This window comes from Festucalex cinctus, chromosome 11 (assembly GCF_051991245.1).
Source record: "Festucalex cinctus isolate MCC-2025b chromosome 11, RoL_Fcin_1.0, whole genome shotgun sequence".
Classification (NCBI taxonomy): Eukaryota; Metazoa; Chordata; class Actinopteri; order Syngnathiformes; family Syngnathidae; genus Festucalex; species Festucalex cinctus.
Window position 1 is genome coordinate 23,053,926 of NC_135421.1, and position 24,421 is coordinate 23,078,346.

The window sequence follows — 24,421 nt, forward strand, 5'->3', positions numbered from 1 at the left end:
ATGCTTCTTTTGGGATTGTCTGCTTTGCATAGTTATAGCTCTTGGTCCTTTTGAATGCGCTCTTCAGTGCCGTGGCAGTTCTATTCTTGTGGGATTTAATGCGGCCTTGTTACCTTAAGTGGTTTCAAACAAAAGGTGACGAATCTCAAATTAGACGCTGCGTCTTTTTCAGGCCTCCATATGAAGAGTTTGGACAACCTTGTCTTAGACCAGGGGTCAGCAACGTTTCTCCTGTCAAAAGAGACATTCTAGGCCAAATAAATAACAAATCTGTCAGGAACCACAAAACATTTAAAGATTATGTAGGAAACTGTAGGTTACAGTTAGCCTAATGTACAGAGGGCCAAAGAGCTAATTAGAGCTTCACCATACACAAAAAAATACTTTGATAGTCATTTTCTTCTACCTTTTTGTCTTTTTTTTTTTTTAATTTTCAGACTTCGTTTTTCATAGTTTTAGATTTTTCTGCCTTTCTGTCCAATTTCTGCCAAACAATGGTCATATGTTCATTTTCTGCTTCTCCTTTTTTTTTTTTTGGCATTATAGGCTATGTTTTGGACCTTTTTTAATGTCTTTTTTTTGGGGGAAATAATTTTCCTGACATTTTTGGAAGTTTTGTGGACATACTATATGGTAATATTTGGGAAATCTTTTTTTTTTTTTTTTACATTTATAGTTACTCTGAATGTTTTCTTTTCTGCCTTTTCAATAATAATATTTTATGACTTTTTTTTGCAATATAGAAATTTTCTGTTGGTTGGAGTGGACATTTTTATTTTTGTTTCTTTTATTCAATTCTCTGACATTTTTTTGTAATTTCATGGACATGTTATTATAATTGTTTGCCTTTACTCTTCCTTTTTGGACATTTTATGGTCACTTTTTGGACATTTTTAAATAATAAAAAAAAAAATATTTTTCATCTTTTTCTGACAACTAAAAATTTGACTTTTTCTTTTTTTTTCTTTTTTTTTTTTAGAATATTTAATTCTTCATTATTTTATGTAAAGCATTAATTCATTTAAAAATATTTTACCTAGAAATACAAATACATATGTAAAACAAATGTTAATTTCTACTATTTGTTTTTCTTTTAGAGATCTACGGGGAGCCACAGGAGGCCCCAGAGCCACAGGTTGCATACCCCTGTCTTAGACTCAAAAGCTATACGTCATTGCTGTGCTAAACTATGCACCAGCCACCCTCTGCTCACATCCCTTCCCCCATCATGGCTGTTGACCTGGTTCTGAAGAAAAGCAACACTTTGGTAAACCTCTCCGTTTCTCTTCTCACACTGCAGCCTGAAATAATGCCGCAAGGTAAAAATGTATTATTTAGTCAATCTGTCAGGGCACATGCATACTGTCAAATCTGGATCCTAATAGGAGGTCTCGGACAGCCGGCCAGCTACTCCAGCACACTACGCTCCATTAAACCTTCACTATAGCTCACCCAAAACATGGCAAGGATGGGGAAAAAAAAAACGTATCAGGTGCGTCGAAATGCACCAAAGCATTCTTGCAACAGGCCACCTGCATCTTAATGTGCAGTTAAACGGTGACATCCTTTGATAGGCGCAGATGCGCTCGCGTTGGAGTTCCCAGCCCACAGAACTTCCAATTCAATCAGCTAATGGAAAGGAAGCTCTTCATTCCCCCTCAGCATCTTCCAGGACCACCCCCCAGCCCCCTTGCCTTCCGCCGCCTATGTTTTCCTGCAGCAGCACATTCATTTCAGCTGTTCAGTCCGCTCCAAATGTTGTAATGCTTTAGCCATTAGGGCGAAAGCATTCACCGCCTCCGAGCAGGATTTAGGCATTCGATTCAGTCACTCCCTATTCAAGTTATACTGTAACTCTTAAATTGGAATAGCAATCAAGCTGAGGCAAGTGGCACACATGCACGGGGGTGGGCGGGGTGGGGGGGGTGTTGTCTGAGGTTATTATGGACTTATCTGACTGAGACATTCTTAATAAAGCGAAAGCTTTGTGTCAGCGTGGCTAATAACGGATTCTGTTTTTATACAATATGCCTTTTCATTTTCAAATGTCCTTTCCTTTTGTTTACGCTAGGGGATAAGACAAACTCATACCTGGGCTTTAGTACCTCTTTATTTGCAGCAACATGAATTAATGTCTGCTCGACTTATCCATATGATCTTTCAGTGCTTGCAGATTCGGCTTCCAAATCATTTCAATTTAATTTGTGCATAATATGTCTCATTTAAAACTGCCCATCACTTGATGGATGGCAAACGGCATCCTGTTTACTATTTATGTATAAGCCAATAACGTAGTAACAGCCCATAATATAATAATGGTCCATAACTAGGACCCGATTTAAAAAAAAAGAAGAAAAAGAAAAATCTATCATCTCGATTTTCCTTTTTTCAGCCTGATAGATAAAAGATAAGATATGGATAAGATATCATATGGATAAGTCGAGCAGACATTAATTCATGTTGCTGCAAATAAAGAGGTACTAAAGTCCAGGTATGAGTTTGTCTTATCCCCTAGTGTAAACAAAAGGAAAGGACATTTGAAAATGAAAAGGCATATTGTATAAAAACAGAATCCGTTATTAGCCACGCTGACACAAAGCTTTCGCTTTATTAAGAATGTCTCAGTCAGATAATCAGATAAAACAATGAATGGATTATTTTAATATCTATTTTTCCCCATAAATGTATTTATTTATTTCTACATCTAATCAGTGGAATTTTGCTTTATCTGGATGGCATGACTGCAATTTTTGAACCAGCATACCAACTTTAGTTTTTAATCAGCATAAAGATCTAACTCAACATTTTTTTTTCCCAAATGGTTCCCTGGTGTAATATATTCAGAGGTGTTGTAACATCTGACTCAGGTCATTGAAAGTATCCTGCTGTTCACTGACCTCCTCTGGGATGTTTGTGCAGTGTGCAGAAGGTGGTCCACGTTGTGCATGAAGCTGACAACCTTGTCCAGCGTTTGTATTCACCGCCCGAGTCAAAGTGAAGTGTTGTCTGTCTCTATTATATTTGTGATTGTCAGTCAGGGATGTAGTCCGCCATTCATCCCAAGTCAGGTGGGATAGGCTGCAGCTCCCCACGACCTTGAGCAGGATCGAGACAAATGGATTGATGGATCGGAGAAAGTCAGGGGGAAAAAAAAGTCATTGTTCTGCCATGAAATGATTGGCAGTGATGAAAATTGGTTGTCAAAAATGAGTGTTGTTTCAAATTCAGACATTGACACGAGAAACATTCCTTGCCGTTGTTGCCAAGCACTTGAGAGGTACATTTGGACAAAAATGAAAATTATACTTGATTACTCCGCAAAGAGGTTTTGCAAGACATAGAACATCTGTCGTAAGCCTTTGAGAATCTTGATGTCGAGATTTAATGAGTCAGGCGCTGCCGCTTTCAAATGATCCTTAAGTACAATTCACAGGAAACAATTTGCTGCCATTTTGCAACGGCTGTAGAATTGTTTTGTTGTCTTGTAAATACAGGCTGTGTCATGTGTGATTCACAGAGGCGAGAAAAAGGACGGCTGGTTTTTGAGGCTAAGACTCAATCAGGAAATTGTCAAAAAGCACATATTCAGCCGGTGTAATTTTCCGACCATTTTGACAATTTCACAACACCCTGAGAGTTATTTCAATTTCTAACTATCAACTGTTTGCGTTAATAGCTCAAGGCGAAAAAGTAGCATCAAAGTGGTCATTAGGGGTGTGAATTGCCTAGTACCTGACCATTCGATCTGTATCACGATTCATAGGTCACGATTCGATTCGATACCATTTTAATCCCGATATGAATTTACAAGTCGATTGTTTTTACTCAATTTAGAAAATAGCATTCAGTAAACTTGTACATGTATACTGACTGTAAGATTTGTATGAAAATGTATTATTTATTGATCTGAAACTTCAGTGTTATAACTGTGAGCCACTGTATATAACAAACAGGTTGTAACCTTTTTCATGTTAGAACAGCATTGAAATAAAAGGTTACACGTTTTATTGAATATTTTTTCATCAAAAATGGATGTTAAAAAATCGATTCGGCTGCCTATTGAATCGATTCGAGAATTGCATGCTGTAGTATCGCGATATATTGCCGAATCGATTTTTTTTAACACCCCTAGATGGAAGTATACAATCATTTTCTATTCATTTCTTACTATGAGAAAAAGTGAAGGCATATCCTTTATATTAATGAGTTTGGAATCATTTTTTTTCCAAAAGCTGCTCGCTTCTGCATTCTTTTTTTTTTTCTTTCCTTTGCTAACAATAGCGTTGCGTGCGCTTCCCGTGTGCATTGTGTTAAGTTGACTCTCAGAGTGCAAATTAATTCTGATCTTTTGTTGATTACATTTCTGTCAAGAAAATGAAAAGAAACACTTTGCATGGGTAGGGAGGGATTAGAGTGGGCGAGAAAATTGTTTGCTGTGATTAATGGCTTTGTAGAATTCATGCGGTTCTTCACTTCTGGTTCACAACGGGTAAACAAATTACGGCTAATTGCAACATACGTGTGCTGTTCTCACACATATGTGGTCTCTCTATTATCTTAAGTGACAGTTTTTTACTTGTATCTCCCCACCTATGATTACATAACATTGTCTTGCTTGCTTTTCTTTGCGTGACCTTTGCTCAACGTTTTGTGCTTGAGACGATCCTTTCCTGCAACACTTTTCCGTGCAACTCTCGATTCAGTCTGCCTGCAATCGGTTCAATCGTTACTAGATTGACAAATGTTTAAACAAACACTTTGTGTGCTTACGCTGTTCCCTTGCATAGCTGAGACAGTTCTAGTTCATTGCAAATTAAATATTTTTCCCAGTTTTATTTGCTTTTGGCTGCTTTCCTTTTAACATTACAACATGCACAGTTAGTTATCCCCTTTGCATGTATTTCAGTTTTTATTTGTTAATTTTATATTTAATTCAGCAATAATTTTGACAATGTTCCTTATCTTTAGATAATGTAGGTCAAATAAAGAAAAAAAATAAACTTTATGATGTCAACTGTGCCAGAGAGCATGCATGGCCTTATTTGGTCGTTCTGCAACATCTCTGCATGCACTGCTTGATTCCACAGAGCCTTCCTCAAGTCTCGCACGGCAATTTTATCACATTTTGACTTTTCTTCTTTTCCTTTATCTTAATTCTCCAATAAGACATTTGATAAGCCATCAGGGAGCCGTACATGAATATTTGATGCAGTGTTCGCTTTGATATTTCAAGAGAATTGTGCTCTTCCAACAAAATTGTATCTTTAATCTGTGTAATCATTTTTTTAAACAAACTAAAGTTCAGTCAGAGGTGAATATCTTTCAATTTCCTCAATGAAAAAAAATGACCACCATGTATTCTGTGTAAAATTATACGATTTACCCTTTGTAGAGTTAGAGCTAAAGCAAATAATGAAGAAATACACAGAAATTATCAAATAGTTGAAAGAAACTAATACATCATCTGTCTCATTCTTTGAATGCAATTTATTAACTGACATTCTTTTGTACTTTGTATTGGTTGTGCAATACATTTTGAGGAATAGTATCTAGCGCAGGGGTGTCCAAACTTTTTCATTTGAGGGCCACATACAGAAAATCAGAAGGATGCAAGAGCCACATAATGTCATGAAGAGAAATTGTGTTTAGTCCTAAAAATTGTACACGTAATTTTTTTGTGCTTTTGCATATTTAGAAAAATGCTTACAGTATATAAACCAATTTATTTGTAATATGGCAGTAAGGTTATTATATTTTTGGAATTTTTCATTCTAGTTGGTTTTTATTAGTTTTCAGGGTGGTTCTGTTAGTTTTTATTAGTTTAGTTTTTAAGAAAAAAAAGCTTATTATTAATTTAGTTTGTTAGTTTCAGTCTTAGTATTACATTAGTTTTTTTTTTTTTTTAATGTTTATTACTTGTGCGCAATATTTAAAAAAACACCATGGGAGCAACGTCATCTGAAGGTGCTTTTCTATTGGCTGCTGAGAAATGACGTCACTTCTGTGTGACATAATTTCAAACGTACTTATTCCGGTTTATATCAAAATAAATTACTACAAATCACATTTAAAATAATCCCCAAAGGCTCATGCATTAAATTAATTACCAAACACGAAAACGAAGATCATGTTTGCTATAATTATAGTTAGTTTTGTAAACATAAAATGTAGTTTCAATTTTCGTTTTTATTTTATTTCGGTAACAATATTATTTTTTGAATTTTAGTTTTAGTTTTTTCATTAGTTTTAGTTAACTAAAATAACTGTTAATGGCACCTGTTTTTCGATACCCTCCCTTCTTACTTTGACCATCACCAAACATTTTTGTTTTGTTTATTTTATTTGAACTGAGTCAAATGCCATTTTTAGCATTTTGTCGCGGGCCACTGAAAAATGGAACTATTCTGACATTTTGATCCTATCAGCTAGAAAGTGGAGACATTTAATGAGGAACGAGATACTGACGTCAACATTAACTTCTCATGCATAGCTACACTCAGATTATATTATGTGTCTTGTCAATCAATGCTTGAGTGAAGAATTTCAAAGTGTTTTCTTTTGACCAGTGGTGAGGAAACTATTTCCTCTAAATAATTGATGATACAGTTCTGTACTATATCGGGCTATTTTGACTTTTTTGTTTTTGTTTTGTTTTTTTAATATTCATGGACATTTATAGGAGAAATAGTATTTTTGACTCTTGATGTTGGCCATCTGAGTAGAACGAAAACAGATAATGAGCTACTGAGTTCACAATAGAAAAAAAAAAAAGTTGTCTCATCTAACATTTCTATTTTATTTAGGTCATATGGTAACTTCACAAGAGCAGCAGTTGCGTAATGAATGGCAAAACATGTTGTGTCAAACTGGTTCCGCATATTGCATTGCAGCTTCTTTTCGAAAATGTGTGCCTTTCATGGGTTATTTTTTGTGCCAAGTGACAAGAGATTTATGTTGGCGAACAGATGTCAATCAATTCAGCAGTAACACGGAAGACGATATGTTATTTTGGTGCGGTCTTGAGAAATCGAGATAAGTGCCACGCTAGCTCCACGTGAACTCTTTGACCTTTTCGACAAAGCGTCAGAGCGAGCTCATTTATCGTGAGATGATGTCTATTTTAAAATGCACCGACAATGACATTTTGCCAGCATCCGTTAAGATCCGCTGAGACGCCGGTGATCTGATTCACCCCAATGTGCTGCTCGGTTTGCGATGTGAGGGAACATCAAGGAACCGTCATTATAGAGAGGAGCCTTTGAAAAATAAATCCGCCACACAGATTGAGTGAGGCGAGTCTGACTTTGTTGCTAAAATGACATACTACGGCAGATATATATATATATATATATATATATATATATATATATATATATATTTATATATATATAAAAGAAGCCTCAAACAGGAAGTAGATGAAAGTCTCCGTAAATGACAAATCAAATCCACGAATAATCATCATTTAGAAGCTGAATAATTTCTGCCAAGTTATGTAAATTATGAATATTATTTTAATGGGAATTCGGTGCTCATTTACCTATTCAGTCCATTGCTGGCATAGTTGTTTTTGGAACAGTCTACTGTATGTCAGGCCTCATTTGATCACGCAAGACTTCTGGTTTGGGGGACGGGACTCTCTTGAGACTGGATTACCATGCCTTGATTATACAACATTTCTGACTATGGAGAGAAGCTTTGAATGGGACACGGCACATTTCGGGAGAAATTGCCTGTGAAGGCGGAAAGGCTGAATGAAAAAACATTGAAGCATTTGGAATTATTTGGAATTATTCTGAATGATAAGTAATGATGTGGAATGATATTGAATGACATGGAGTGAGCTAAATTATGTCAAAGTTGGAATGTGTAAACTGGGGTGGAATATATAAATATTATAATGGGACACATTCAAGTCTACGTCACACCAGCTGTGGTACGGTGCGGAACGGATGTGGCAATGCGGAAGGTTTCCGCAAGCATTCTATTTTTTCCGGATGCCGCATGCGGATTTTCATGAAGCTGAAGAAATTACACGAGCTGGACAGGAAGTCGGGCGTCTCACATCAAGGTAAATCGGGTATATTTCAAAATAAAACCGTTTGCAAACTCGTTTTTTGGGGGGAGGGAAGCTAGCTAACTACATAGCATAACTTATGTCGGACATTTACGACAAAAATAATCAGCTCAGAATAAATTAAACATGACAAAATAACACTATTTAAACACAAAACGTACTTACCCATGGTAGAAGAGCCATGCTATAACATGGAAGTGTGGCCATTGTTTACAAATAAGACTTTATAAACATGTTTGTTATTGCGTGAACTCAACTCTCCAGCGTGAACCCCCGTGATCTTGTGGTCTGGCGAGTGCAGATTTCCGGACACGCAACGCACGCGGTGTGATTTGCAGTCCGTGCAGAAGCCGTACGGAAAACGCACCGCTTCCTTAACCTGACGCAACCTCGATCCAGGGATCATGACAGTAGTGCATGGCACGGTGCACCGTCACTCTCTGGCTGTTCACGCAGAGAGGAGAGAGAGAGGGGGAGGGGACATTCCTCAATATTGGTTTAGGACACATAACGTAACCCGGGTTGATCGGCAATGGCGGGGAGGCATTTTCCGATCATTTTTACGTGCCAGATGCATACTGTACGCCCACGCCAACCTCTGAAAATATATTTTTTTTAAATGATCGCACCAATAATTTGTACTTTTTGTATGAATGACATCGTTGTCGTCCTCTCTGCTCTGTACAGCTTGGACGAACCAGGACACGCTGGAGAGACAAGGGCGCACTCACACTTGGGCCATTTCTTCCGTACAATTTTGGAAAAACTGTGAATATATGGAATGAGAAAAATACTAGCACCCATCATGTGTATTCTTGGAATATGTTGAAACTGGAATGATGTGAATTATGTGGAAAGAGATGCATGTCAAAGATGGAGGAATTAAAACAAACAAACAAAAAAAAGAATAGCATAAACTTATTGATTAAAAAAAAAAGCGCTCAGTGCTGTCTTCAATGTCCAATCACTTGTTAATCAAAAATGAAATTCAAAAAGACTTCGGGCTCCTACATGCTAAATTCAAACAAATATCTGTTGCTGTTATGTAATAGGTCATAAAGCTCAGTTCAGCAGCTTTTGCCTTGACTTTTTTTTTTTTTTTTTTTTTTTGACTGCACTGAAAAACGGTGGACTCTCGGGGCTGTTGGAAATGCATAATACAATTCTGCCAATGCATTCTCTCATTCCTAACGAAAGAATCTGTCGGATGCTTCTGCTGTGAATGTGATGTGAAAACATACACCTGATTCTCAATTCATGCTGAATTGATGAAATCAAGAGAAAAGTAATCTAAGACATGGAAATCTCTCTCTATGTCACTCTCTCTCTCTTGCTCTTGCTTTCTCTTTCGCTCTCTCGCTCTCTCCCATTGAAGTGAAAAGAGGCTTTGTTCCATTGCACATACATTAGACATGAATATGATTGAAACATATACAACTCATCGTAACTGTGAAAGTGAAGAGTGAGAGAGGCATTACATTTTCACTTTATAACATATATCGATAACGTGACTATTTTTAGGCATAATGGAATTTCCAGTCATGAATACAAATGAGCAAAAAAAATCTGTACGATCACTTGCAAAGAAACCTCAAATTGCTCATTAACGCTTTTTTCTGTCTATAATCTTTCAGACTGCGAGGCTTATTTCTCGTCCGTCCGTCCTTACCCTCTGGTAGTCTGATTTTTCACTAGAATGAGACACTTTTGTCAGTTCCCTGAAATATTCATGGGTCAAAGCTGCAGTGAGATATTGAGAGTGAATCTAAGAGGAACTCTCTAAATGAAAAAGTAGTCGTAATATTTAATGACATATCTCAAGGTGTTGATTTATTTCTGTTTCAAGACGATTCATTTCATTTTGGCTTGGAAATGTAAATCACAAAAAGTACTGTATGCTCTCTGGGAGTGTGAATAACACATTAAAAAAGTAACTACAGTAATGATCTTTTTTTGTTATGCAATAATTCTATTGTGATTCTACATCTCCTAAAACTACTACAATTGCTACAAGTACTACTACAAGTACTGCTATTACTAGTACTACAACTACTACAATGCTACTGCAAGTACTTACACTACAAGTACTAATAGAAGTACAAGTAGTACAACTACTACAATTGGTACAAGTACTACTGATACTACTACGACTACTACAAGTACTGCTATTGCTACTACGGGTACAAGTACTATATGCGTCTTTCAAACTTTTTTTTTTTTTTTTACAATTTCCGTGGGAAATTTCTAATTTCACAATTCATTAATACAAATTAATGAGTCTTTTTGGATCAATAGTGTCCCGCTGGCCTTTCAAATTCATACAGAATTTCATTAGTTACTCAGTTGGCCTCTGAGCTTCCGCGAATGTTGTGAACGCACGATTGGCGACCTTTTCAAGCACTGCTCATGCAATCATTGGACACGCTTGTATTAGCAGTACCACTGATCTCGGGACAGCGCAACTGTTGGTGTGATGCCATTCGTTTTAATAACAAATGTATGGCAAGTAAAAATAAAATCATATAAAGTCATTCTAGTATTGTTTGAGAATGCAGTACATCAAATATTACTAGTACAAGTAACTGATTTCAGATCTGCAATTCACTTATGAATATACATGTGAAAATTCATCATCATTCAAGGTAGTGCTTTATGATTTATGATCTCTAGTAGTGTTGTTCCGATACCGTTTTTTGGTTCCCGATACCGATACTGATACCCAGGTTTGCGGTATCGGCCGATACCGATACCATACCGATACTTACGTTTTTTTTTCCTCAATATGAAAAAGCTGTCCTGCCATTGGTTCAGAGCATTCAAGGGCCAATAGGATATCTTAGATCGGCATGCAGTGAACATGTCACATACCAGTGAATGTCGTGCACCAGCAAGACACAAGATGCTGCATCCAAAGTCCTATATTAGCGTTGGAATTAATGGTATCGGCATGTTGCTTGTGAATAGTCACCGATACCGATACCACTGTTTTAATGCAGTATCGGCACCTCTGCCGATACCAGTATCGGTATCGGAACAACACTAATCTCTAGGCATGCCAAGGTCAATACAGTACTGATTGTGAATGTAATGCAATGTACAGTCAGATATTTGCTGCCTATTATGAAATATGACTGGGTTTGGTTGATTGAGGTGTGGGTTTACGGAATACAAACTAACTACCAGACCGGGTACCAGGAGTCCTGAATTAGTAATAAAGATGCATCACATTTTTGATGCAAGGTGATTGTTTTCTTTTGCTAATTTCAGCACTGGAGGAAAACGGTTCCATGGAGAGAAGTAGTTGTTGTCAAAACATTGTGAAGTGAAATTTGGCTACAAGTGTGCTTAATTATTTATCCCCTGCCCGATTCCAAATGTGGTTGAATGCTGTGTTTCATGAAAAATACCCTTTGTGGTGTTTCTTTGTGTCACAATCTACTTTAGATGTTGAATTGCTCGCATTTCCCTCCATTGGGGAGGCTTTTATTCCAACCAAATTGAAACCAATAAGATTAATCTTCCATTGTGAGCACTTTCAGAGACACACTTCATTAAAATTTACCTCCTAAAGAATGGAACACCTGCTTTTCAATTGAATATTTGAAACTTGCTGAAGAATGAGCAACATTCATGAGAAACAATGCAAAAATAATTCTCTTGTCCAACTGTTGCAATCTTAATCACTCTTAATAATTAGGTAAAACAATAAATTACTTAACGATAATTTAAAAAAAATAATAAATCAGTTTTCGTGCAATGCATGCAGCACGCTTGAGGCGGGTCCTTCTTTTGGAATAAATGTCACAAAAAGCCAGCCAAATAGAAAGCAAAAGCGAAAGCTAATTATTTTATTCTTGCTGAGCTCTTGTGAGGTACACTGAGCTGAGGTTACGTGTAGGGATGTCACGATAAGGGCAATATCGCAATATCGCGATATTAAAACTGCCACAATATCGTCGTCGTCATGTTCACAATATTTAAAAGGATCACATTTGTTAAAAAAAAGTTGTTGATTTCCATTTGTGCAGTTCTAGCACCCTCTAGTGGCTAGTTTATTAGTGCTATTTCATTTTCATTTGGGATGTTTTGGCCTTCTATGTTTAAAATCTATGCTAATTGTCAGATAAAGGGGAACCTAATTTGCTTGTGAAGTGATGAATGTGTGCTTGCATCAGCAAGGAAGTGCCTCAATATTGTTATTAAAGATTGGAGGTGGTTTATATGCATTGCTGTTATGTACAAAGCAAATATTGTGTTTTTTTTTTATTATTATTATGATTTGCTCTTCAGCATTTTCTTGAAGGTGTGGTTGCTTTACAAAAAAAAAAAACGCTCAAGAATTAAAGTCTTTGGTCACTTTATTGAAAAATAGTTGATAAACTGGTCAGAAAATTCACCAACTTGACCAGATTTTCTGTGCTTTTGTAAACAAGCTCTGTTTGGAGCCTTATTGTTGTTGTTGTTGTTGTTATTATTGTTGTTGTTGGTGTTGTTGTTATAAATGCAAGCAGCTTATGATTAATCACCCTGCACTGTCATGATTGTAATTTTTTTTGCACTCGGCCAAACTCAATCTTAATTTTTATTTTTTGGGGGGAATAAGTTTGTGACTCGCAGTTTTAGAGCAGAACCATTCTGAGCTACATATTGTGATGCTCAGGGCAGCAACATTAATATGTGGCACGAACACCGCCTGTCTGCCTGCCTTCCACGTCGGCTAATTTGTAGTAAGATGCTTAACATGGCAATTAGAGAGAAATGGGAAGCGACAGAGAAGCCATCTTGTCTGCAGAGACTTAATTTACTTTCAATCAACCTGACCCCACTATAGCAGGATGAATGTACTGTACACGAACAGGCCTTTGGTGCCGTTTAACTTAACACTTATAAACGTGTACTTCAAGAGACCTTTCGCACCCCCTCAGGGTCTGTTACATTGCTACATGGACTACTCACATCAATAAAAGGGTCAGATGAGCCAGAGCAATGGTGGGTTTTGTTGCATTAGGCTTTTCTTGACGAGACTAGCCATGTTTTTGTCAGTTAACACATACTCATTATACTGCGCGTTTATATTGACAAAAATATCAACATGCCATTCTACTAATGTTGCTGTCATTTGGTGCCTTGAGATATGAGTAACCTGTCTTCGCCGTTGTTTGTTTATTTATTTATTTTTTGCTTTGACTTACATGCGCAAACTTGTGATACAAGCTCTGTGCACTGGCTGATATCATTTCTTTAAATTCTTAAAAAAAAAAAAAAAAAAAAGGTAGTTTCAAGCTGTTTGTTGCCACACTCAGCTAAATGTTATTGCCAAGCTAATCATAAAACAAAGATAATGACACAATGTTAAAAGAGACTCAGTAGCCTCCGCTAGCGGCTAACATTCAACGGGAAATGCCACCGGCACACAGGTTAACAATTAGCATCTATGTTGTTATTAGTTATTATAGTTATCTAAAACTAAAATTGGAAAAAAAAATAGTGAATAAAATAAAAGCGAGTGTTTAAAAAAAATAATTGAGACTACGTTTTATGTTTTCAGAATTAACTAAAATTCAGAGCTAAAGTGTCCTTTTTTGGTGCCTATTTTATTTATTTTTTTGTCTTAAAATGAAAATAAAAACTAGCAAACTTGCTGTAAAACTAACTCAAGTCAAAACAAAAATAAAAACTGACTGCAGTCGAAAAAAGCAATGCAATTAATAGCACTGGTTGTTCATCATTAAGCAATGGGTGAACATGTGGACAGACCATATAATAATAATAATAATAATAATAATAATAATAATACATCCATTTTCTGAACCGCTTGTTCCTCATAAGGGTCGCGGGGGGTGCTGGAGCCTATCTCAGCTGGCTATGGGCAGCAGGCGGGGTACACCCTGGACTGGTTGCCAGCCAATCGAAGAATTAATAATAATAATGATAATAATAATGATAATAATAGACATATATTCTTTATCCTCTGAAGACGGACACATTTTATTAATGTATACAGTAATATTAAAAAAAAAAATACATTTTTATTTGTTTTCTATGGGAGTAATTGTTTGACATTTCCATTCTTTTCATCCATCCATCCATCCATCCATCCATCTACTTGACCGCTTATTCCTCACAAGGGTCGCGTGGGGTGCTGGCGCCTATCTCAGCTGGCTCTGGGCAGCAGGCGGGGTACACCCTGAACTGGTTGCCAGCCAATCGCAGAATTAATAATAATAATAGACATATATTATTTATCCTCTGAAACTGACACATTTGATTAATGTATACAGTAATATTATAAAAAAAAATACATTTTTATCTGTTTTCTATGGGAGTAATTATTTTACATTTCCATTCTTTTAATTGGGGAAAATTCATTTCACCTGAGTCATATCTCAAGGCCCCAGTATTCTACCTTTGTACTAATCTTAATCTTACTAATCTACAAATATTTAGTTTTTGTTCAGCTTTTACCTCTGTCTCAAAAGGACCACAATTTCATTTCACCTCATTTTATTGCATTTCTTTCCCTTATTTAATTAATTTATAAAAGAAAAAAACAATACAAGATAGTACAAATATTCGTCAATCTACCATAGAATAAAATGGAGCAGAAAGAAACCTTGAATCACATTTCAGTTTGTTAGTATTGAAAAGTGGCCTTGCTTATTATGGCCACGCATGTTGTGCCCTCCACAGGGTTAAAGCTTCCATTATGGCAAATCTTTTCCTCCGCCTCTGGCTGTGATGGAGAGATTAAATATGTGATTCAGCGGGTGCTCAAGTCTTTAAGTGATGAAGCAGACACTAAAGCATCGACATGAATGGATTTTTGAAAGCAGTGAATGTGCAGCTGAGGACATTGTGGTGATTGGAGGCAAGATTCATGATTTGTTGATCAAGAGGCGAGATGACTGATTGGTTTTAGATTGGAGTGGTCTTTTTGTCCTTTTATCTAGTTGTTGTAGCAAATGTGTTACCGTCATTTATCAAGAAAAAATGGGAAATAAACAGTAAACAAGATATGCATTTTAATTAAACTGCAAATGTAAATAAAATGTGATAAATGTGGGACAATTGTGATAATTTCTGAATATCTGCATTTGCATATTATGGGGTAAAAAATACTGGATAAAATAAAAGGCATTTGGATTATTTGGTGATTCTTTCACTTCACAAAAAAGTTTTGGGAATGGGATGAGGAAATGATCTATTTTCTTTCTGATCTATTCGCTCGGCGGCTGGACGGAAGATAGTTAAGATAAATGGCTAATCTGGGGTCCAGATCTCTGCCTCCATTTCCTTTGTCATTTGAATTCTCAGTGTACCAGCGGGGAAGGTGAAAATGATTTGGGGACTATTACCGCTTGCCCCACGTTGCTGCGCCAGTAAAACTGAAAGGCCATTAGGACACTTGGCCCAGGGTAATTGCAGCCATATTGTGCATAATTTGGGATCTGATATCTATCAGCGTTAAAGTTGCCGACATTCAAACTGTGAACATGTGGCTGGCGAGGGAGGCTGAAATTATTATTGTAGATTGCATCTTTGGAAATGGTCTGTTTTTTTTTTCTTCTGCTTTTACAGGATGTTGATAGAACACTCCTGGTCGAGTCGGAAATACCACTTTGTAAATGGAATCTTTGATGCAAAGCGCTGTGTGTAGGTACACAAAAACACTTTGGGTCAGTCACTCAAGGGAATAACATAGTTTGATATTCTGAATGTGTGAAGTGAACTGGTTTCTTTTACTATAATGTAGTGCAGTTCTATCATCAGGTGATTGGACATGATGTGTGTGAATAATAAATGCATTGCATTGCTTTACTTCTGGAGCGCTTCCAGCCAGGTAACATGACAATCTTGTTAAAGGTCAGTCTCATAATAATGTGATTATATCTGCTGAGATCTCAATGCTGGAGGTAAAGAAAAATGTATGCCTGTTATACCCATTGCGGCTTGGCTGCTTACAATAGTTATACATACAATTGATTTCAACATAAAGCGAGAGTAGTGAGTCTCGGGTTTTAAACTTCGCACTCTGCATCAGTACCTGACACACAGGTTCGCGATCCAATAAAAAAAAAAAAAAAAAAAAAAAAAAAAAAAAAAGCTGTTCGATGGCCAGTGTGTAAAGATCTTCGGATTTTGCACCAGCTCATTCAAATGCACCTATGCTCTCTCTCCACACAGTCTCTGCTATTGGGCCGGCCCTTTTCCAAATCCATCCCCATTAATCATTTAAGTGAAGCAATTTGTGGAGCACCTGTCCCGACCCTGAAGGCCATTAGACTTTTCAATAGAAGAAGCACAGCGGGGCTAATGGCTTTTCCGTGGAACTTATTGGAAGACATATTGGATTCAGTGCACATACATAAGGTTTATGATACTTGGCGTAACGGTAAAGATCCAGGCTGCTTTTGAGGAGTAGATAGTCGTGACTGCTCTTCAGCTAACATTTTGTTATGACGATTGAGTTAAATGGCTGGTTATTTTTGGAGGACAAAGTGTGACCTTGTACAGACAGTGTACAGCTTCATCTTTTTTTTCTTCCCTTTATTGCCTTGACTATAACGTCCACATTAATTGATCCTGATGACCACCAAATTTCATACAAAGGATTTTCTGCCTGCACATCAGCTGATGTAGGACCTCTTAGTCCCCCCCGATGTGGTCAATGTTATTTATTTATTTTTATTTTTTTTACAAATTCATATGATTCGTATGTGTGTACGTCTTATGACCAAATTCATAACATTTAAAATAGCTTGAGACAAACGTACTAAGCTCAATTGCCTGAAGTGTTGGAAAACTTCGCCTCTTCCCTCACTGCGCGGGAGCCATGCGGCATTATGTAGCCTCAAGACTGTAAGGCTGGACATTTAATATAACGATTGAAAATGGGTTTTAAACTTCTGAGTAAACCTATTTTGTTAAAAATAGATGACTGTTTTATGCATCGGTGATAGGGACGGTTGTTGCTGGCAACGTGCTGGGGACGTGTCCTACCATTTTTATCAGTGACAGCACAATAAATTTCCTTAAAAAAATAAATAAATAAATTAAAAAATAGCTTTTTAAATTAGCAATTGTTGGTGTTGCTGTTGGTGCACAACAATTAATGATATCAATATCTGGTATAATACCAACTTGAACTATGCAGTTTTTGGTAACTCAAGCACGATGGCGTTTTTTATTGTATTTTCTTAAAAGTAGTGACTTTGAAGATGTGAGGATGGCACTTGATCAATGTGGAAGAACTAGCTTTAGCCTAATTAACACACTCACTGCCAGCCCAGCAAAAATGCATCATTGACGTCTTTTTCCGTCAATGGCAGTGAATGAGTTAAGTCAAGAACAACCTGACTAAATTACAGGGCAAATTACCCGTGAAATCTGCTTCCATTCGATTCAGTCTAAATCTTCAAATGAAGGATTAAGAATGCATCAAGCGGAATTCTTTTAGCTTGCCCCTTGAACATTGTTTTTGCAAAATCTAACCACTGAGAAATACTACATACACAATAAAACTGTATTATCAAAACTCCATTTGATGATGTAAATTTTGACGTTACCATCCTCTAACTCCTAATAAATCACTTTCTCTTTGGATAATGGCATCAGAGTTCTCTTTACAACTCTTTATTTTAACACAGCGGCAAGAACATTGCGCTGCCACTACAAGGTCATCCTACATTCATTTTCGCACACAAGGGATTCTTAGTCCTGAGGGAAGAGTTCTATCCCTGTGAAATATTGAAAAGATGATCGAGAGAGATGATAAATGACTGACGAGTCGGCGATATGTAAAGTCTGCAGATCCAGAGCAATGGTTGTGCCTTCAATTTGCCTTTCAGTTGGCCGTTTGGATAGCAGTGAATATGGTATTATGAGATTTACTTTGAAAGGTGGAGGAGGATCCATCTTTCTAGTCTTTACTTGGTATTTGTGGAGCTGTCTTATTGTGAAGGTGAATTCAAAAGCTATACTAGCGTTGATATGGCCAAACATTGTCATTGCCATTGCGACCCAGGTACACATTCGTTATTGCAATATTAGGATTCTCGAAAGATGTATTTATTTATTTTTACACAAATTTCTCATTTTTAGCAGTTCACCTCCAGCAACCACAAATCATACTCAAATGCAGGAAAGAGACGTTAATGATGCCGTTTTTAAAAGTGGCTCCTTGATCGCAGCGCTAAATCATACGCTGACTAAGATTAATGGCAGATATTATAGACGGGGATGGAAGATGTTCATTTGCTGATCATTAATATGCCTGCCCCTGGCAAAACTAATTTATTATGATGAGTGACATATATCTACAAACAAGCAGTGTTGCCACAGTTACCTTGAAAAAGTAACTTAGTTACGTTACTGATTACTTGGTTTTAAAAGTAACTAAATTGCGTTACTGATTACTTGATTTTAAAAGTAACTAAGTTAGATTAAAAGTTACTTTTTTAGTTACTTTCAGCAGCTGCCAATAACACCATCTCAACATAAAAATAATGCAGTAGAAACGGAGTTCCAAATACTTTATTGAAAGTGCATTTTTAACATGAAAATAAAGGTTTTTTTTATGAAAAACAAAATAGGCAGTCTCTCTTGACTTCTTGTAACGTAAATACTTTTTATAAAACAAAAAATAAAAATCTATCCAGGTTGAAAATGAAAATCCCCTAAATTCCTCTATTGTTTGTTTGTTCCGCTATTCCAGTGTGTACACATGTATCAGTTTAAATATTTATTAGTAGTTATTGACAGTTATAATTTTTTTTTGGTTTGTTTGTTTTTTCTCTTCAAAATAAGGATCAGGAAAACAAAAGGTTGATAATTTAATGTTAAATATAAATATTTAACCTTTAGACAGACACCAACACAATTAAACAGAATATTTACACATTGTGAAGTATTTCAGAAACATAAATTTAAGACATGAAATAAACCTACCGTCCAGCCAAAAGAAATATGAAGCCACTTTATGGAACAATAAATCTATCAAACACATTTTAACCACTTAATATATGCAAAAATATTTCCAAAAGTTCATTTCCCTTTTTAATCAACAATTTTTGTATTTAACAATTGTTTTTTCTTTTGTCATCACTTTCATTTTTGGTTAATGTATGACATATTTTTTTGTTTTTTTAATCTGAGACACGATGATGACCACAGAATCACTACTGTTTATATTTTGTTTTTTGGGCTGTCGTAATCGCGGGCACGTCTCAGTTCTCCTATCTGCTGCTCATGCTCGTTGTAGACATAGACAGGGAGCCACAAACTGAGAAATGAGATACTTGCAGTGTGCTTTTAGCTTAGCTGGTGTGTTGGCTGTGGGACATACCTGTGTCGTTTGAATCCATGCATTGGCTCGTCACGGGAGTTATTCTTTTTGGCTCGCGCGCAGTACCAACGCCGGCCCGAGACATACAAGTGCACCGAGGACTCGATAGCAATGGGAAATATCGAGATGTACGGCACCGGCTTAACTGTCTCCATTTGTATGTTGTCACTCGTTGCGCGCGCGCGCGCCGTGTCGCGAGCGCAGAAACACGGAAGTAGCTTGAATGGTGATGCTACTGAAATGTAAACAAAACAAGTAGAGCACGGCGCAGAACTCTTGCTATTGTTATGAAAACCATAAAGCCTCACTCGCAACCGATACGGTCGTTTAGCTCCCCTTGACGAACGATGGTTCGGTCGAATCGTTTTTTGTTCCACCCCCTGAAAAACGTGACTTGTCTGACGTCACTCCCCCTGGCGAGAGGGCAGAGACGACCTCATCCCATAATGCTTCACGGACCAGTTGAGGATGGAAATAAATTATTTTTTTTTACCACTTTTATGGTCCATAATGCACACTTTTTTTGTTGCGTTGTGTGCCTGTTGGTTAATAAAACTAGTAGTAAAAGTATCATCACTTTTGTTTTGAATGTGCAAACCATTCATGACCAGACCATGGCTGAATTCAGTGTGGTGATCAATGACTTCTGCCTCATCTTCGTAGTTAGCAGCAGTTGTTTGTGACTGTTACGACAGTGAGATATTTTGCCTTCTTCCTAAAAATGTGGAGTAACGCATTGAATCTCTGGACAGTAACTTTAATCAGACTACTTTGTAGAATAAAGTAACGCGTTAGACTATTAGTTACTTTAGAAAGCAAATTTTTTGAGTAACGCGTTACTAAGTAACGCGTTACCGGCAACACTGCAAACAAGCCATCATTTATATACAGTGACTATGCCGTATGGAATGGCGTATAACCGGGATATTCTATTAATTCTAAAAAATTACAAACATTGAATAAATCATTTGGTAAATACCACTTTTTGGACGTTTTCAACATTTGTATTTACTGTCATACCAACTCAGAATTTCTAGCGAACACAATTCACATGATAGCAAGTTGTCCCATTGATTTGTTACTACTTTAAATGTGATTGACAATTGCTAAAGGAGCACTTACAAGTGACAATCCCAGTAACAGAGAATACAAATACTGCACTTTGGTGTACAACTCAGCAGCTGTGCATTCTGGGACTGGTCAGCTGGTGCTATGATTTCAGATTGATCGATTTGTAGTGGAAAAACTGCCAATGAAGCGTTTATGAGCAATAATACAAATGTATTACAATTACAGTGAAACTATAATTACGGTATGAGTTAGTGGTCCAAAACTCGTGGCCTGAGGGCCATTTGTGGCCCACAGGATGATATTTTACAGCCTTCCGATTCACATCAAAATTTCATGTCGGTGCGGCTCCCGCCTTTTGCAGCGTCACTGCCCTGGGCATTTTTTTTTTTTTTTTAATAATCACAGGCTACCATAGCTCAGGCTCATGACAGCTTTCGGCAAAATATAATTTTGAAGTGACACAGAGTGGAAGGAAAAGATAACCTGTCACCCAGTCCCAGTCATGTCTTCTTCAAAACGTGCCATGAAGAGAAAGGAGACAGCCAATGTCAAGAAAACCAGGAGGCAGAATGTTTTTTTTTTTTTTTGTTGAGCACCAGAGCACCCCAACATGTTTTGAATACACAGAATGTTGCGGCGCTTAAAAAATTAGACGTCATTTCTTGATGAAACATGCTGAGGAATATGCAAAGTCAGACGGAGTTGATCCATCCATTTTCTTAGACCGCTTAGTCCTCACAAGGGTCGCGGGGGGTGCTGGAGCCTATCTCGGCTGGCTTTGGGCAGCAGGCGGGGGACACCCTGGACTGGTTGCCAGCCAATCGCAGGGCAGTTTGAGAACATTGGAGTACTTTTTTTTTTTTAATACTCGAACCCTCTTTAACTCATTCACTGCCAGCCATTTTCATGTTCTATCTCTATAAAAACCTGGAACCTACCAAAAGAAAAACGTGCCTCTTCTTTCATCAGAGAAAAACAAACAAACAAACAAAAAAAACGAGTATGGTATATTTTTTATCTGTTTTTATGTTTTGTAGCAATTAGCATTAGAATTAGCTAAGTTTCATCATTATTCACAAACCTGTTGAAAATACTGGGGAAAAAAAAGAGCTTGTTGCAACATGGACCTGGTTGATCTCTTATACTTTGGTGCCACCTGCTGGCCGTTTTTTTTTTTTTTTTTTGGTAATAACTACCATCGCTTTAAGCAACCACTTCAGGTCAGAAACTGCATCAAAGCCTTCATACAAAGACTCTAGCAAACAAAAACCTAAAAAAAAACGTATAAATACGTTTTGGGGAGTGAATGAGTTAAAAAATAAATAAATGACACTATCTCCAGTGTCCCCCACAGAAGTTCTTTGGGACCCCTGCTTTTTGCTGTTTGAAAACAAAAAAAGAGGTACAAAATAGCTTGATTAACTCATTTACTCCCAATAAATGTTTTTTAAATGTTCTAAGTGTCACAAAGACATATTTATACGTTTTTTTGTTTTTTATGCTAGAGCATACAGAAGGCTTTGATGCAGCTTCTCAACTGCAAAGAACGGTTGCAGAAATTGTAGTTATTACACAAATGGCCAGTAGGTGGCAGCAGAGCAAAGGAGATCACCCAGGGCCATGTCGAAAAAATGCTCAATTACTTACAATTTTAAATAGATTTGTGAAAATTGATGAAACTTAGCTCTCTTCTAATGCTAATTGCTGCAAAACGGAAACATACTTTTTTTTTCCTGATGAAAGAAGAGACTTTAATCTTTCTTTTGATAGGTTCCATGCTTTTATAGCAATAGAACACAATATTCTGTGGGCCTTGCAAAATCGGTCAAAAACCAGTAAAACAGCCGGGAGCGAACGGGACTGCTTCTGTGAAAATGGCTGGGAGTGAATGAATTAAAAACTTAGTATGGTAGCTAAGCAAACAATGATTTTAGTCACATCTAAGGTACAGCATACAATAAGAAATGTTTGATGGTGGGATATTACCTTGAAGCAGACGGTCCTCCAGAGACTGAGCAGCTCTCCGTTTTTTTGTATACAGGACCATTTATTTTGTTGGTCTGATCGTAAAGTGTGCTTCCTTTCTATTACTGGATGGAGTAACATCAGACAGGCAAGAAGGATGGTGCAGGTAAAGATTACATTTGTGAGGGCTTATCAGGGGAGAGAAAACTAAGATACAGTAAAAGGTATTTGTATGCTCTTGGCAGGGGGGAAACAATGGCCACGTTGCACAGAGCTTCCACTGCTGCACCATCAAGCAGTTAATAACACCATTTAGAGAAGATTGTAGGCGCGAGAAGCAATCTCTGATGACGAGAGGACGCAATTCAAGCATGTTTACTTATCTAGTTTATCTATAACAAATCGTACTCCCATCTGCCAGCCATCATTGCTATTTTATCAAGTCCACTTTTCAAATCGAAATAATTTCACTACTGTTTTCCAGTCAGGCCAAAAGTTTTTTAACAGTAAGAATGTCACTGAAAATACAGTCAGAATGCATGTTGTCATTAACTCATTAGCTCCCAAAAACATATAAATACGTCATATTTTAAATGTTTGAAGTGTCCCAAAGACGTATTTATACGTTTTTGTTGTTGTTGTTTTTTATGCCAAAGCATAGAGAAGGCTTTCATGCAGTCTCTCTACTGCAGAAAATGGTTGAGTGGCAGCAGAGTATAAGAGATCAACCAGGCCATATTAAAGCAAGCTGATTTCCCCACAGTTCTAAGCAGAATTGTGAATAATGACGAAACTTAGCTATGTTCTATTGCAAATTGCGGCACAGCGGAAACAGATAGGAATATACTTTTTTTTTCCTGATAAAAGAAGAGACTCTAATCTCTCTTTTGGTAGGTTCCATATTTTTGTAGCAATAGAACATAATATTTCGCGGGCCTTGCAAAATCAGTCAAAATCCAGGAAAACACTTCAGTGAAAATGGTTGGGAGTGAATGAGTTAACATGAGTTTGTTTTTTGGATAAATACACAGTTCGAATTTCTCTTCTGGAAAGGGTTAAATTGCAATTGGACGTGGTTATGATATCTTCTTATCAGGCAGGTGTGTCAGTCCTCTCAGCCAACAAATCAGTTTCTTGGCACAGTGGAACCATTTCAGGATGCGCACGAATAAATTGATCAATCTGAGAAACTGATAGGATAAAGCATCGTCCCCTGCTACAGACACCGCTGGGAAATCATCGAATCGTCCCCAACCATGACATGAATCACAGCGTAGGCAGACACGGCGCAGTACAGTTTTAATCTGGCGTGATGACAGGGGAGAGTTTATGCTGGTAAAATACACAGACAGAAAAAAAAAGATATATTTATTAAAGGGAATTTACGTTATGAGTGTAAGTGTCCAGAAAAGCGCTTTATGACTACATTTATTACAATGACATATCTTAGCACAAATACATCACTGCTAGAGAGTGACTAATGAAGAAACGGGGTCAATGAACTCGCACACAAACCCTGTTAGCGCACTTTATAATGTGTGACACGATGCTTCAATGAAATATTTAGACGTCACGGAGTCGACTACCAAGACGGCCCATTTATTAGCCTCTGTTCAACTTGAAGAGAATGAAACAAACTGTGTGAAGCTTAGGCTTTGGTCGCTGATGTCCTTTAAGTGCTCATCTGTTCCACATGGCGTGACTGAGGCGGCTTAGAGCTATTGTTGCCTTCTCAGCTGTGAAAGGCTCTACAAACATCTAGGACAAGAGCAAAGCGACAGTAATGTCATGCTTGCATGTGTCCTGAATAAGCCACAAGTATATTTAAGCGGAAGATATCAATGCTGTATTGTGTATGAATCCTCTCAATACCGGGACATCCCCTGAAGCGACGTTCACTCAGTCACTTACCTATGAGTAAATGATTTCCGAGAAAACCAGATGTGAAAGAAGACAACTTAGAGCTC

The 24,421-nt window shown here is 37.2% G+C and overlaps 1 long non-coding RNA gene across 5 annotated transcripts in view; it reads left to right on the forward strand.

The window, feature by feature from the left end:
- Positions 1 to 24,421, forward strand: part of LOC144030402 (uncharacterized) — a 65,288-nt gene that overhangs the window by 11,957 nt on the left and 28,910 nt on the right. For 2 of the 5 annotated variants that reach the window (XR_013287251.1, XR_013287250.1), the window contains exons 3-4: positions 1,098 to 1,267; positions 8,762 to 9,422. This is a non-coding gene — a long non-coding RNA (uncharacterized LOC144030402). Of the gene's footprint in view, positions 1 to 1,097; positions 1,268 to 8,761; positions 9,423 to 24,421 lie in introns of those variants that run through there. The other 3 variants (XR_013287248.1, XR_013287247.1, XR_013287249.1) reach the window with 3 other exon arrangements.